The following is an 11,853-nucleotide window of genomic DNA, read 5'->3' on the forward strand; positions in this document are numbered from 1 at the left end:
GTGTTTGGTTTTCAGTCCTTGTGATAGTTTGCTGAGAATGATGGTTTCCAGCTTCATCCATGTCCCTGCAAAGGACATGAACTCATCCTTTTTTATGGCTGCATAGTATTCCATGGTGTATATGTGCCACATTTTCTTAATCCAGTCTATCATTGATGGACATTAGGGTTGGTTCCAAGTCTTTGCTTTCACTTTCTTTAGGCTTAATTTACTCGGTTTTGGGGATTTGTTTTTTTAATTTTAGGAGACAGAAGCTTAGATCATTGATTTTCATCCTTCTTATTTCCTAATACATGCATTTTAAGCTAAAAATCTCCACTTAAGCACTTTTTTAGCTACTTCCCACAAGTTTCAATGTTTATTTTCATTATCACTCAGTTCAAAGTATTTCCTAATTTCCACTGTGATTTCTTCTCTGACCCATAGGTTATTGAGAAGTATGTTGCTTAATTTCCAAACACTTGGGGATTCTCCAATTATCTTTCTGTTATTAATTTCTTGTTTAATTGCACTGTGGTCAGAGAACACACTCTTATGTGATTTCAGCCCTTTGAAATCTGCTGAGACTTGCTCTAGGGCCCAGCATATGGTCTATTTTGGTAAATGTTCCATGGTTCCATTGTTCCTCTCCTGCCCTGGCACCACTGATAGGCGTTTTAGCATTTACTCCTTTATTTTTACCTTACGTAGCTAACATTTTTGTATATTCACCCAATATTTCCCCTATTCTGTGTTTTTCATTCCTTCCTGCATTTTGATGCTTCCACTGGGGTCTCTTTCCTTCAGCCCAAAGAACTTGCTCTGGGGTTTCTTGGAGGTGGAGCTGCTGGTGATGAATTTTCTTAGCTTTTGTTTGGAGACATTTTTGTTTATGCTTCATTTCTGAAGACTATCTCCTCCAAAAGGTTGGCCAGTTTGTTTGGCTTTTTTCTTTCAGCAATTTAAAGATGTCATTCTATCATCTCTTGGATTCCAAAAATGTGAAATGTTTCACCAATTTGCATGTCACTCTTGGGGGCCGTGCTGCCTTCCATGTGTCATTCCAATTTTAGGATACATGCTGCCCAAACAAGCACATAGCATCGTTTGCAAAGCATTTACACATGCCCTTAAAAATACCTTCCTTTCCAGTTTCTCTGTTCAGTCCCTCCCCTCGATGAGGAGCAGAAGAGAGAGGCCACACACCCTCTGCTTGTTTTCTTGGTGTGGGTTTCCAAAAGGTCCTAAAAAAATAATACCCTCTTCCCTCACCCAGGTTCTGAGCAAGCTGAGAAGCACCGCGGGGAGAGGCAGGTGCAGCTCTGCCCCTTTCATCGTGGACACAGGGGCCCCAAGTTGAGAGTGGGAGTGGCATCTGGAACAAGGACAACAGCTCCCATTTAACGAGAGCCTGCGCTTTGCCCGACACCACAGTGGGCACATCTCTCACCTTTTCTCACCCCACCCAGAGCCCCATCCTCTGAGGCAAGTGCTGCCAGCTCCACTGGACAGGCAGGGGACCGAAGTTCTAAGAATTAAGCAACATTCTCGTAGCAGCCAGGTCAGGATTCAAATCCAAGTCTGTCTCAACTGAGCAAGGTTTTTTTTGTTTTTGTTTTTGTTTTGTTTTGTTTTGTTTTGTTTTGGGACAGAGTCTTACTCTCTCCCCTAGGCTGGAGCACAGTGGTGTGATCTCGGTTCACTGCAACCTCCGCCTCCCAGGTTCAAGTGATTCTCCTGCTTCAGCCCCACCGAGTAGCTGGGATTACAGGCACACACCATCACGCCCAGCTAATTTTTGTGTTTCTAGTAGAGACGGGGTTTCACCATGTTGGCCAGGCTGGTCTCAAACTCCTGACCTTGTGATCCACCCGCTTCAGACTCCCAAAGCGCTAGGATTACAAGCGTGAGCCACTGCGCCCAGACTCGAGCAAAGTTTTAAAAGTGGAATGGGTTTCTGGTTCCCAAGGTAGGCTCCCCACATGACAGCTTTATTAAACGGAGTAGATTTCATCTTTATGTATATGAAATAATAGCATCAAGTCACTCTCCCCCTTGCTCACAATATTTTAGCTATCTTGGCCCCTTTTCCATTTCTAAGACACTGCAAACTCTTTCCCACATTGGAGTCCTCTATGCTGTTCCTTCGGCTGAGATGCTTGTCCTTGCCCTCTTCACTGGCCAAGTCCCACTCCCGCAGGTGTCAGTGTAAATGCTCCTGTTAATGTTGTCCATCTTGATCCCTCCCCAGTTTAAATCAGGTCCTCTTGATAACCTTTTCTCAATCCTGTTCATTTGTTTTCTTTCTAGAACTTACTATACTTTATTTATTTATTATTTTTCGAGATGGAGTTTTGCTCTTTTTGCCCAGGCTGGAGGGCAATGACCTGCCCTTACCTCACCGAAACCTCCGCCTCCCGGGTTCGAGTGATTCTCCTGCCGCAGCCTCCCAAGTAGCTGGGATTACAGGAACCTGCCACCACACCTGGCTAATTTTTTTTTTTTTTTTTTTTAGTAGAGACGGTGTTTCACCATGTTGGCCAGGCTGGTCTTGAACTCCTGACCTCAGGTGATCCGACTGCCTCAGCCTCCCAAAATGCTGAGATTACAGGCGTAAGCCACCATGCCAGGCCTATACTTTGTAATCATATAATGTGTCTTGTTATTTTTGTAACCTGTGTTGCCTCCTTTACGAAGGCACAGGTACATCTGTTTAGTTCCTGGCCACGTGGGCACCTGGCACTGAGTACTTACTTGTCCATGCTGATTGATGTCCTCCCCCAGCCCCCATCTTCTTTTCAGAAGTTTCCTCTTTCTGCTCCGAGAGGGGCTAAGCCAGCCGTGGCTCCCTTCCATCCCGATTCCAGTGGAGACAAGCCGGGGAAGTTTCTGGGAGCTGCACGGGTGAGCAGAGTTGGAGACCTGGCATGGCTGTACTGGCTGGGTCACTGCAGGGTGACTGGCGGCTCGGCTTGATAACACATTTACCTGAGTCATCTTTGGCAAAGGTTACCAGGCTCCAGGATGGAACACGCATGGGGGAAATGCCTCTTCCGTGACACACCCACCTCGCTCTAAAGTGAGATGAGGGAGGGAGGGCGCGGCCACCAGGTAATGAAGTCTAGAGGTTACTAGAGTTGAGGGATTGATGTGTTGGGTATGGGCTGGGTCTCATTTCCAACAAGCTCAGGACAAAACCCTGTTCATGTTAGAGGGCTTTGGCCAAATTCTGTCCTGTGGTGTTTGGGTGAAGTTCTGTCTTCACAACTGGTTTTAGTTCCTTCAGAGTAAGAATTATTTGTATTTTATTTATTTATTTATTTATATTATTTATTTATTCATATTATTTATTTATTTATTTATTTGAGATGGAGTCTCACTGTCTCCCAGGCTGGAGTACAGTGGTGCGATCTCGGTTCACTGTGAACTCCACCTCCCGGGTTCAACTGATTCTCCTAGCTCAGCCCCCCAAGTAGCTGAGATCACAGGCAGGCACCACCACATCCAGCTAATTTTTGTATTTTCAGTAGAGACGGGGTTTTGCCGTGTTGGCCAGGCTGGTCTCGAACTCCTGACCTCAGGTGATCTGCCCGTCTTGGCCTCCCAAAGTGCTGGGATTACAGGCGTGAGCCACTGTGCCCGGCCTGTTTTTTAAAATTTCTATTTGACAAATAAGGAAATGGAGGCCCAGGCCTTGCTGCACTAAGAGGGCTCTGGATCGTGACCCAGGTCTGGGCGACACTTAGGCCTCTTGACTCAGGGTGGAGGTATAAACAGGGGAAAAAACAAGCCAAACCAAAAAAAAAGCATAATCACTAATGGCATTGAAAACAATTAAGACTTTGAGGCCAGGTGCGGTGGCTCATGCCTGTAATCTCAGTACTTTGGGAGGCCAAGGCAGGCGATCATGAGGTCAGGAGATCGAGACCATCCTGGCTAACACATTGAAACCCTGTCTCTACTAAAAACACACAAAAAATTAGCTGGCGTGGTGGTACGTGCCTGTAGTCCCAGCTACTTGGAAGGCTGAAGCAGGAGGATCACTTGAACCCAGGGAGTGGATACAGTGAGCCAAGATTGTGCCACTGCACTCCAGCCTGGGCAACAGAGCAAGAGTCCATCTCAAAAAAAAAAAAAAGATTTTGAAATGTAAAGCTGTAAAATCCTGTACCCTTCTCTACAGTCCCAGGCTTGCTGACAGGCAGAGGTCAAGGCCACGTCTGTGCTGTGTTTTTCCACTGCTGTGGGCTCCCCTGCCACGGCTCACTTATCTGCAGCTCATGGGCCACGTGGATTTCAATGCAAGGGGGTGGCACTGGTCTTTGCTTATGCTGGGTGGGTGTCACCCTGGAATTCCTTTCCTGGGACTGCATAAAACAAACAAACCCCCAAACCTCTAATGAAATGGGGTGTAACAAATCAATGAAGGTTCTGCAGAGAGGCAGATGATCGCGTCTGTAAAATATTTCCAGAAACCGTGGCAGTTCCTGATGCACGTGATGGGAACACTGCCTCGGTGGGTGACTGTCCCTTTGCTGCCTCACCAGAATGAACCTCTGAGTGCCCCGGGAGCCACTCGAGGACGATGAGAAGGTAAACTGACTCACTTCAGCAAAACAGATTTGTGGCAATCATGTTGCGGCAGTAATTACAGTTTATGGCAGGAGATATATGCTTAGCAAAAATAAATACAAATAACACGACTCATGCGGTGGCAGCCTTCACTTTGGGACTGGTTTTTGTTTGTTTATTTGTTTTTGTTTTTGTTTTTTTTGACAGAGTCTTTCTCTGTCACCCAGGCTGGTCTCGGCTCACTGCAACCTCCACCTCCCAGGTTTAAGTGATTCTCCTCCGGCCTCAGCCTCTTCAGTAGCTGGGATGAGAGGCACGCGCCACCACGCCCGGCTAATTTTTGTATTTTTAGTAGAGTTGGGGTTTCACCGTGTTGGTCAGGCTGGTCTTGAACTCCTGACCTCATGATCCACCTGTCTCAGCCTCCCAAAGTGCTGGGATTACAGGCATGAGCCACCACGCCAGGCCTTTTCTTTTTTTTTTTTCTTTTGTGATGCTAGCATAGCTTTTAGAGGCACAGTGAATAAAATTCACAACATCTCTTTAGGGAGAGGCAGCGTATGTCCTTTGGAAATAGCTCCAAGCCGGTAACCTATCAAAGCAGGGAGGAGATAAACCTGAGCTCAGGCAGCCACTGGCTTGATAGCCATGTGGGTCTGGACAGGTCACTTCAACTCTCTGAGTCTATTTCCTGGTGGATAAAGTGGAACTAATAATGCCTGCCTCACACCATGGTTATTATGTGAATTAGAGAAACCATGTGACAGTCCCCAGCCTGGCACTGGGTAGCGGCTTTGAAAATGCAAGCTGGGGCTGGGCGCACTAGCTCACACCTGTAATCCCAGCATTTTGGGAAGCCGAGGCAGGTCGATCACTTGAGGTCAGGAGTTCGAGACCAGCCTTGCCAACATGGTGAAACCCCGTCTCTACCAAAAATACAAAAATTAGCTGGGCATGGTGGTACGCGCTTGGAGGCTCAGGCAGGAGAATCGCTTGAACCCAGGAGGTGGAGGTTGCAGTGAGCCAAGATCACGCCACTGCACTACAGCCTGGACTACAGAGCAAGACTGTAAAAAAAATAAAGAAAGGAAGGAAGGAAGGGAGGGAGGGAGGAAGGAAAGGAGGGAGGAAGGAAGGGAGAGAGGAAATGCAAGCCAGCTATCTCTGTGTGCAATCACAACCATTGCTATAATTTACTATGCTCTCTCCATTTTAGCTATTGGTGTGGGTCTGCACCATAATTTCTATCGAGAACCTCCTAGATTCTGGGCAAGAGGCAAGCAAATGACATCTTAGGGAGGTTAAGGGACTTGACCAAGGTCACAAAGCTGGTAAGAAGCTGAGCTGGAATTAAAAGACAGTTTCTTTTTCTTTCTTTTTCTCCCTTGCTTCCTCCCTTGCTCTGTCTTTTCCTCACTCCCTCCCTTCCCTCTTCCCTCCCTTCCTTCCTTGTTTAAATATCGCCCCCCAAAATGTTCATGAGGTCAGCTTTTTGAAGGGCTACCTTTCAAGGTAGCAGTTGTCACATAAACCATTATTGCAAGGGCTGTCCTCTCTGCCCGCCCCCTGCCATCCCCGCCCCCTCCCTGCCACCCCCTGCCGTCACCCCCTCTCTCCCCAGAAGTCAGAGGCCATGCAGATATTCTGGGGAAGCCCCCAAGGCCACTGTCAGGCAGCCCACACTAGCTCCGCCAGCCAGGAAAGTGTGACCTCACAGCAGCAGTCCCCTCGTGAATTATCTCCTTCCCCGTCCACGTCCACGCACTGTTAATCTCACCGCCTATCCACACCACCTCTGAAGGGTCTGCGGGAAAAATTGAGCTATGTGGGCTACTTAGTAGCTACAGGGAGAAGCACGGCCTGAGCAGCTGGAGGATTATGTATGGGCTTGTTGACTTTGCTTTGTCCTTGCCCTTGCTCGCCGGTCGTCCCCATTAAGCTGTGAACTAGGCGGTGGGATGTGAACATGGTGAGGGCCTCACATCCCTCCACTGGCTCATCCAGCAGTGTGTGTCAGCAGGCCTGGGCTGTCATGAGCCATAGTTCAATAGATACACCTGAGGTTCCCATTTTAAAAATGTTTTCGGCTGGGTGCAGTGGCTCGTGCTTGTCATCCTAGCACTTTGGGAGGCCGAGGTGGGCAGATCAGTTGAGGTCAGGAGTTAGAAACCAGCCTGGCCAACATGGTGAAACCCCGTCTCTACTAAAAATACAAAAAAATTAGCCAGGCATGGTGGCAGGAGCCTGTAATCTCAGTTACTTGGGAGGCTGAGGCAGGAGAATTGCTTGAACCTGGGAGGCGGAGGTTGCAGTGAGCCGAGATCATGCCATTGTGCTCCAGCCTGGGCGACAGAGCAAGACTCCATCTCAAAAATAAATAAATAAATTGATTAATTACATTAAATAAAAATGTTTTCGACAGAGGAAGCAGGGGGATGAAGCTGGAGAACGCGCTGGCGGTCGCCAAGGAAATGGTGCTGGCGGCTGGAAGAAGAGAGGCAAGGCGGAGAGGTGAGCTGAGCCACCACCCAAGGCAGGTGCAATCAACAAAGCGGGCCATCCAACAAGTGCGGATTGTGAGTATCAGGACCCGAGACCCCCATGTGGCCCGGGTGGAGTGCCGGACAGGTGACTGCTATAACCACAACTGGGAATTAAGAGAGGCGCACGCATCATCTCTTTCAGCGTCACAAGAACCCCAGAGGCGGCCCAGCTGAGGGGGGCAGTATTGATAAGAATGGGGTTCGGCTGGGCGCGGTAACTCACGCCTGTAATCCCAGCACTTTGGGAGGCCGAGGCAGGTGGATCAGTTGAGGTCAGGAGTTAGAAACCAGCCTGACCAACATGGAGAAACCCCGTCTCTACTAAAAATACAAAAAATCAGCCAGGCATGGTGGTGCATGCCTGTAATCCCAGCTATTCAGGAGGCTGAGGCAGGAAAATCGCTTGAACCTGGGAGATGGAGGTTGTGGTGAGCTGAGATCATGCCATTGCACTCCAGCCTGGGCAACAAGAGCGAAACTCTGTCTCAAGAAAAAAAAAAGAGAGAGAGAGAGAGAATGGGGTTCACCGCGTCAGAGGAGGGATGCACAAGCCCGAGTCAACCAGGAGAAACCAAGTGAGTCTGGGGGTTGCAAAGATCACCAGGACCCCAGGGAGAAAGAGACAAAATGAGCAGAGGAAACTGCAGATTGTTTGCCCTCTGGGGGTGCCAAGGGGTGCTGTGGTCTCCCAGACAGCCAGGGAGGGAGGGAGCCAGCCCTGCTCTCAGTTGCCCTGGCAACGCAGCCAGTCTTGGTGCAGGGAATTAGAATGAAAAAGCTGCATGCAAATGAGGTAAATTGCAATTGGGGGGAAGAGCAAACACTTGGTCTGTCCTTGAGGCCGCACTGGGGAGGCGTCCAGGAGGTATTTGTGCAGCAAAGAATGAGGCCGCGAAAAGAACTCGCATTGCATAAAAGCCTACACCAGGCCCAGGGTGCCCAGGGGTCCCTTGGGTCCTGGTGGATCCCCCGCTTAATTGGTGATGGTCAGATGTCTGGTGAATGTCAGGAGTCCCATGGCTGCCCCTGACCAGTATAATGCCTGCTGCGGAGACCAGAGGGAGCAGGATCAGCTGTCAGTACTACTAGAATTATCTCCTTCTTACAGATGAGAAAGCAGAGGCTTGGAAAGAGTGCACGACTCACCCAAGCTCACATAGCTGGTGATAAATTCAAAAGTCAGATTCCAGACCCCTCAACCATTCACTCACTAAGAACCCCAGGGGACTGGGCATCTGCCCTCATACCAAAAACAAACAATTCTCTAAAGATGAATCCCCCATATTCTGACAAGTATTCTGCTACCCACCTCGTCGCTCCAAACTGAAACCCACCAATGCAGCCCTGCGCATCTGTATTGTTAATGACTTTTATAAAACATGAGAGAGGGCCAGGGACCATGACGCACACCTGTAAACCCAGCACTTTGGGAGGCTAAGGCAGGAGGATCAATGGAGAACAGCCTGGGCAACACAGCGAGACCCCATCTCTATAAATAAATGAAGTAAAAATAAAATGTGAGGGACAACCAAGGAGCACTGGACTTTGAGGAATGCCTCTGACATTCAAGGTGAAAGTAAACAGCTGGGCACAGCGGCTCACACCTGTAATCCCAGCACTTTGGGAGGCTGAGGTAGGGAGATTGCTTGAGCCCTCGAGTTCAAGATCAGCCTGGGCAACATGGTGAAACCCTGTCTCTTCAAAAAATAAAAAAATTAGCCAGGCGTCGTGGCATGTGCCAGTAGTCTCAACTGCTTGGGAGGCTGAGGTGGGAGGATCACTTGAGCCTGGGAGGTTGAGGCTGTGGTGAGCTGTGATTGTACCACTGCACTCCAGCCTGGGCGAAAGAGTGAGACCCACACACAAAAAACAGAATAAACAAATAGAAAAAAAAATCCCTAAAGTAACAGATAATTAAGGAAATGAGTGAGAACTTCAAAAACAACCACCACAAAGACCTCTAATCAGGATCCCTAGAAAGACTGGAGAAGATGCTGTATTCATAAACCAAGAACTGACTACTCTGAGAAAGGAACGTTCTGAAAACAGGAGAGAGATCCTGTCTCCAGTGATTGGCAGAGCAAGAAATAAAGGAATGTATATATTGCCAAAAGAGAAGTATATTGCCAAAAGAGAAGGAGGCACAACAAGAGGACAAGAAAAGGTGCAGGGAGACGGAAACTCCCAGCAAAGGAAGGCGCAGGAGCCGGGATTTCTGGGCAGTGCCTGCCGTCCCTGGTGACTGAGAGGCCAGTCCTGCAGCAGTGGCTCACCTGCCCCACCCCCACGCCACCCCTGCCGGAGGAGTGCCCAATCTGTCCTTTCCCCGTGGGTCAAGAGGCAAGTTGTCTACTGTTCCTCTGGCTAACCCTACCTTGAAAGTGATTCCTTATCCCCCAGAGCAGGCAATGGAAAAAGAGATGCATTGTGCTCTGGTCCAAAGCCTGCATTCCCTTCTGTGGGGGTGGGGGAGACAGGGTTGGGGGGGTGCCAGTGTTTATTTTCCTAACCGACAGATAGCCTGGGATTATGACCTAACTTCAAACCACCCAAGCAAGAATGTGCTTCTATTGTTTTGTCTTCAGAAGCCACCTTAGTGTGTAGTGCAGGGTCGACCCTGGAAAATAGAAGTCATGGAAACTAAGATGTGATGAGGGACTGGGCTGATAAATAGCTCAGAGCCGGGCAGGAGCCAGCTAATCACTGCTGCAGAGAAGCAACAGCTCTGATTCCCCTAAGTTAGCCCAAGCCAGAGGAATGCTGACAGTATGATCTGCCTGGCCTGGGAGGGGGATACCAGGTCACTGGGATGAAGATAGGCAGGGCTGGGCAGTCAAAATCCTACAACACAGATAGCCCCCAAGTGCAGAGAACTCTAGAGGCCACGCCTGCGTATGCAAATAGGATGGAGCCACACTGGCGGACCAAGATGCCTTCCTGTGACCCCGAGACCCTGAAGCCGGAAGGATTGTCTTAGATTCCCAAAGGGCAGCTGCTTCTCAAAGGGTTACTACTGTCATCTGCCCTTGGTCAAGGGCATCCTTGGTGAGGGTGGGCGTTTGAAGAAGCAGTCACATTTTGTGTATTTGTATTTCTCATCCTTATGTCACATTTGTGTATTTGTATTTCTCATCCTTATGTCACAGAGCATCCACTGATCTGAAAGTGAAAAAACAATTGTGTATGCTTCGAAGTCATAGAGACTTGGGTAAAATTCCTGCTTCTGCCACGTACTGGCTGTGTGATCCGGGATCAATCCCTGAGGCTTGCTGAGCTCCAGTTTCCTTGTCTGCAAATGGGAGAAGTTACTTTTTTTTTTTTTTTAGACAGAATCTCGCTCTGTCACTCAGGCCGGAGTGCAGTGGTGCTATCTCCGCTCACTGCAACCTCCGCCTCCCGGGTTCAAGCCTCCCAAGTAGCTGGTACTACAGTCACGTGCCACCATTCCCAGCTAATTTCTGTATGTTTAGTGGAGATGGGGTTTTGCCATGTTGGCCAGGCTGGTCTCGAACTCCCAACCTCAGGTGATCTACCCGCCTCAGCCTCCCAAAGTGCTGGGATTACAGGCGTGAGCCAGCGCACCTGGCCAGGAAGTAATTTTTACACTGAGGTGAGGCTCAAGCAAGTCTCCCCTCCTCAAGGGAAGGCTCTGTTCTTGATGGGTCCCTGTTCTTATACCCTTAATGCCTCAAGGAAGCACTCCTTCAAGACACAGCTTAATTTTTCTAATGGCCAACACCCTTGTGTGGTGGGTGCCATGGGCAATGCCACTTCTGGGTGCTTTAAAGGCAGCAGCTCGTTCGATACTGACACAGCCCTCTAAGCTAGGATTTCTTTGCATCATCTCCTTTTGCCGATGGGGAAACTGAGGCTCAGAGAGGTTGTGTAATGGAGCCAAGGTCACATGTCAGCAGCAGCAGCAGAATATACTGGCAGAGAACCATGTTCAGACCCCCTTCCCTTCACCTCTGCGCTCTAGGGCCTCAGAATCCTTTTTTTTTTCTTTTTTGAGACAGGGTCTCACTCTGTCACCCAAGCTGGAGGGCAGTGGTGCAATCTTGGCTCATTGCAGTCTCCAAGTCCTAGACTCAAGTGATCCTCTAGCTCAGCCTCCTGAGCAGCTGGGACTACAGATGCACACCGCCATACCTGGCTAATTTTTGTATTTTTTTTTTGTAGAGACAGGGTCCTGCTAGATTGCACAGGCTGGTCTCTAGCTTCTGGTCTCAAGTGATATTCCCACCTTGGCATCCCAAAGTACTGGGAAGAATACTTTTAAAAATGAATCTTCTGCCGGGTGTTGTGGCTCACGCCTGTAATCCCAGCACTTTGGGAGGCTGAGGCAGGAGGATCACTTGAGGCCAGGAGTTAGAGGCCAGTCTGGCCAACATGGTGAAACCCCATCCCTGCTAAAAATACAAAAGTTAGCCGGGTGTCGTGGCGCACGCCTGTAGTCCCAGCTACTTGGGAGGCTGAGGCAGGAGAATTGCTTGAGCCTGGGAGGCGGAGGTTGAGGTGAACAGAGATCGTGCCGTTGCACTCCAGCCTGGACAACAAGAGCAAAACTCCATTTAAAAAAAAAAAAAAAAAAAGTCCACTTAAAGTATTAGTAACTGGATTATTAAGGAAAAAAGAGAAGGAAAGAAAGAAAGAAAGCCACAGGTAAATAAACGACTTTGGAACTCATCCTGGGGGATGGGGGCTCAGCAAAGATCTCCAAGCCAGACTCCCATTGTTCTCACAAGAAAACTCTGTAGTT

At 48.9% G+C, this 11,853-nt stretch overlaps 1 non-coding gene across 1 annotated transcript; it reads right to left on the reverse strand.

Moving 5' to 3' along the window:
* Positions 1–974: 974 nt before the first annotated feature.
* On the reverse strand, positions 975–1,076 carry LOC112130689 (U6 spliceosomal RNA). Its single transcript, XR_002912921.2, has one exon. It is a non-coding gene; the product is annotated as a U6 spliceosomal RNA (small nuclear RNA).
* Between the last annotated feature and the right edge of the window lie 10,777 nt (positions 1,077–11,853).

The sequence above is a fragment of the Pongo abelii genome, chromosome 23 (genome assembly GCF_028885655.2).
Source record: "Pongo abelii isolate AG06213 chromosome 23, NHGRI_mPonAbe1-v2.0_pri, whole genome shotgun sequence".
Taxonomy (NCBI): Eukaryota; Metazoa; Chordata; class Mammalia; order Primates; family Hominidae; genus Pongo; species Pongo abelii.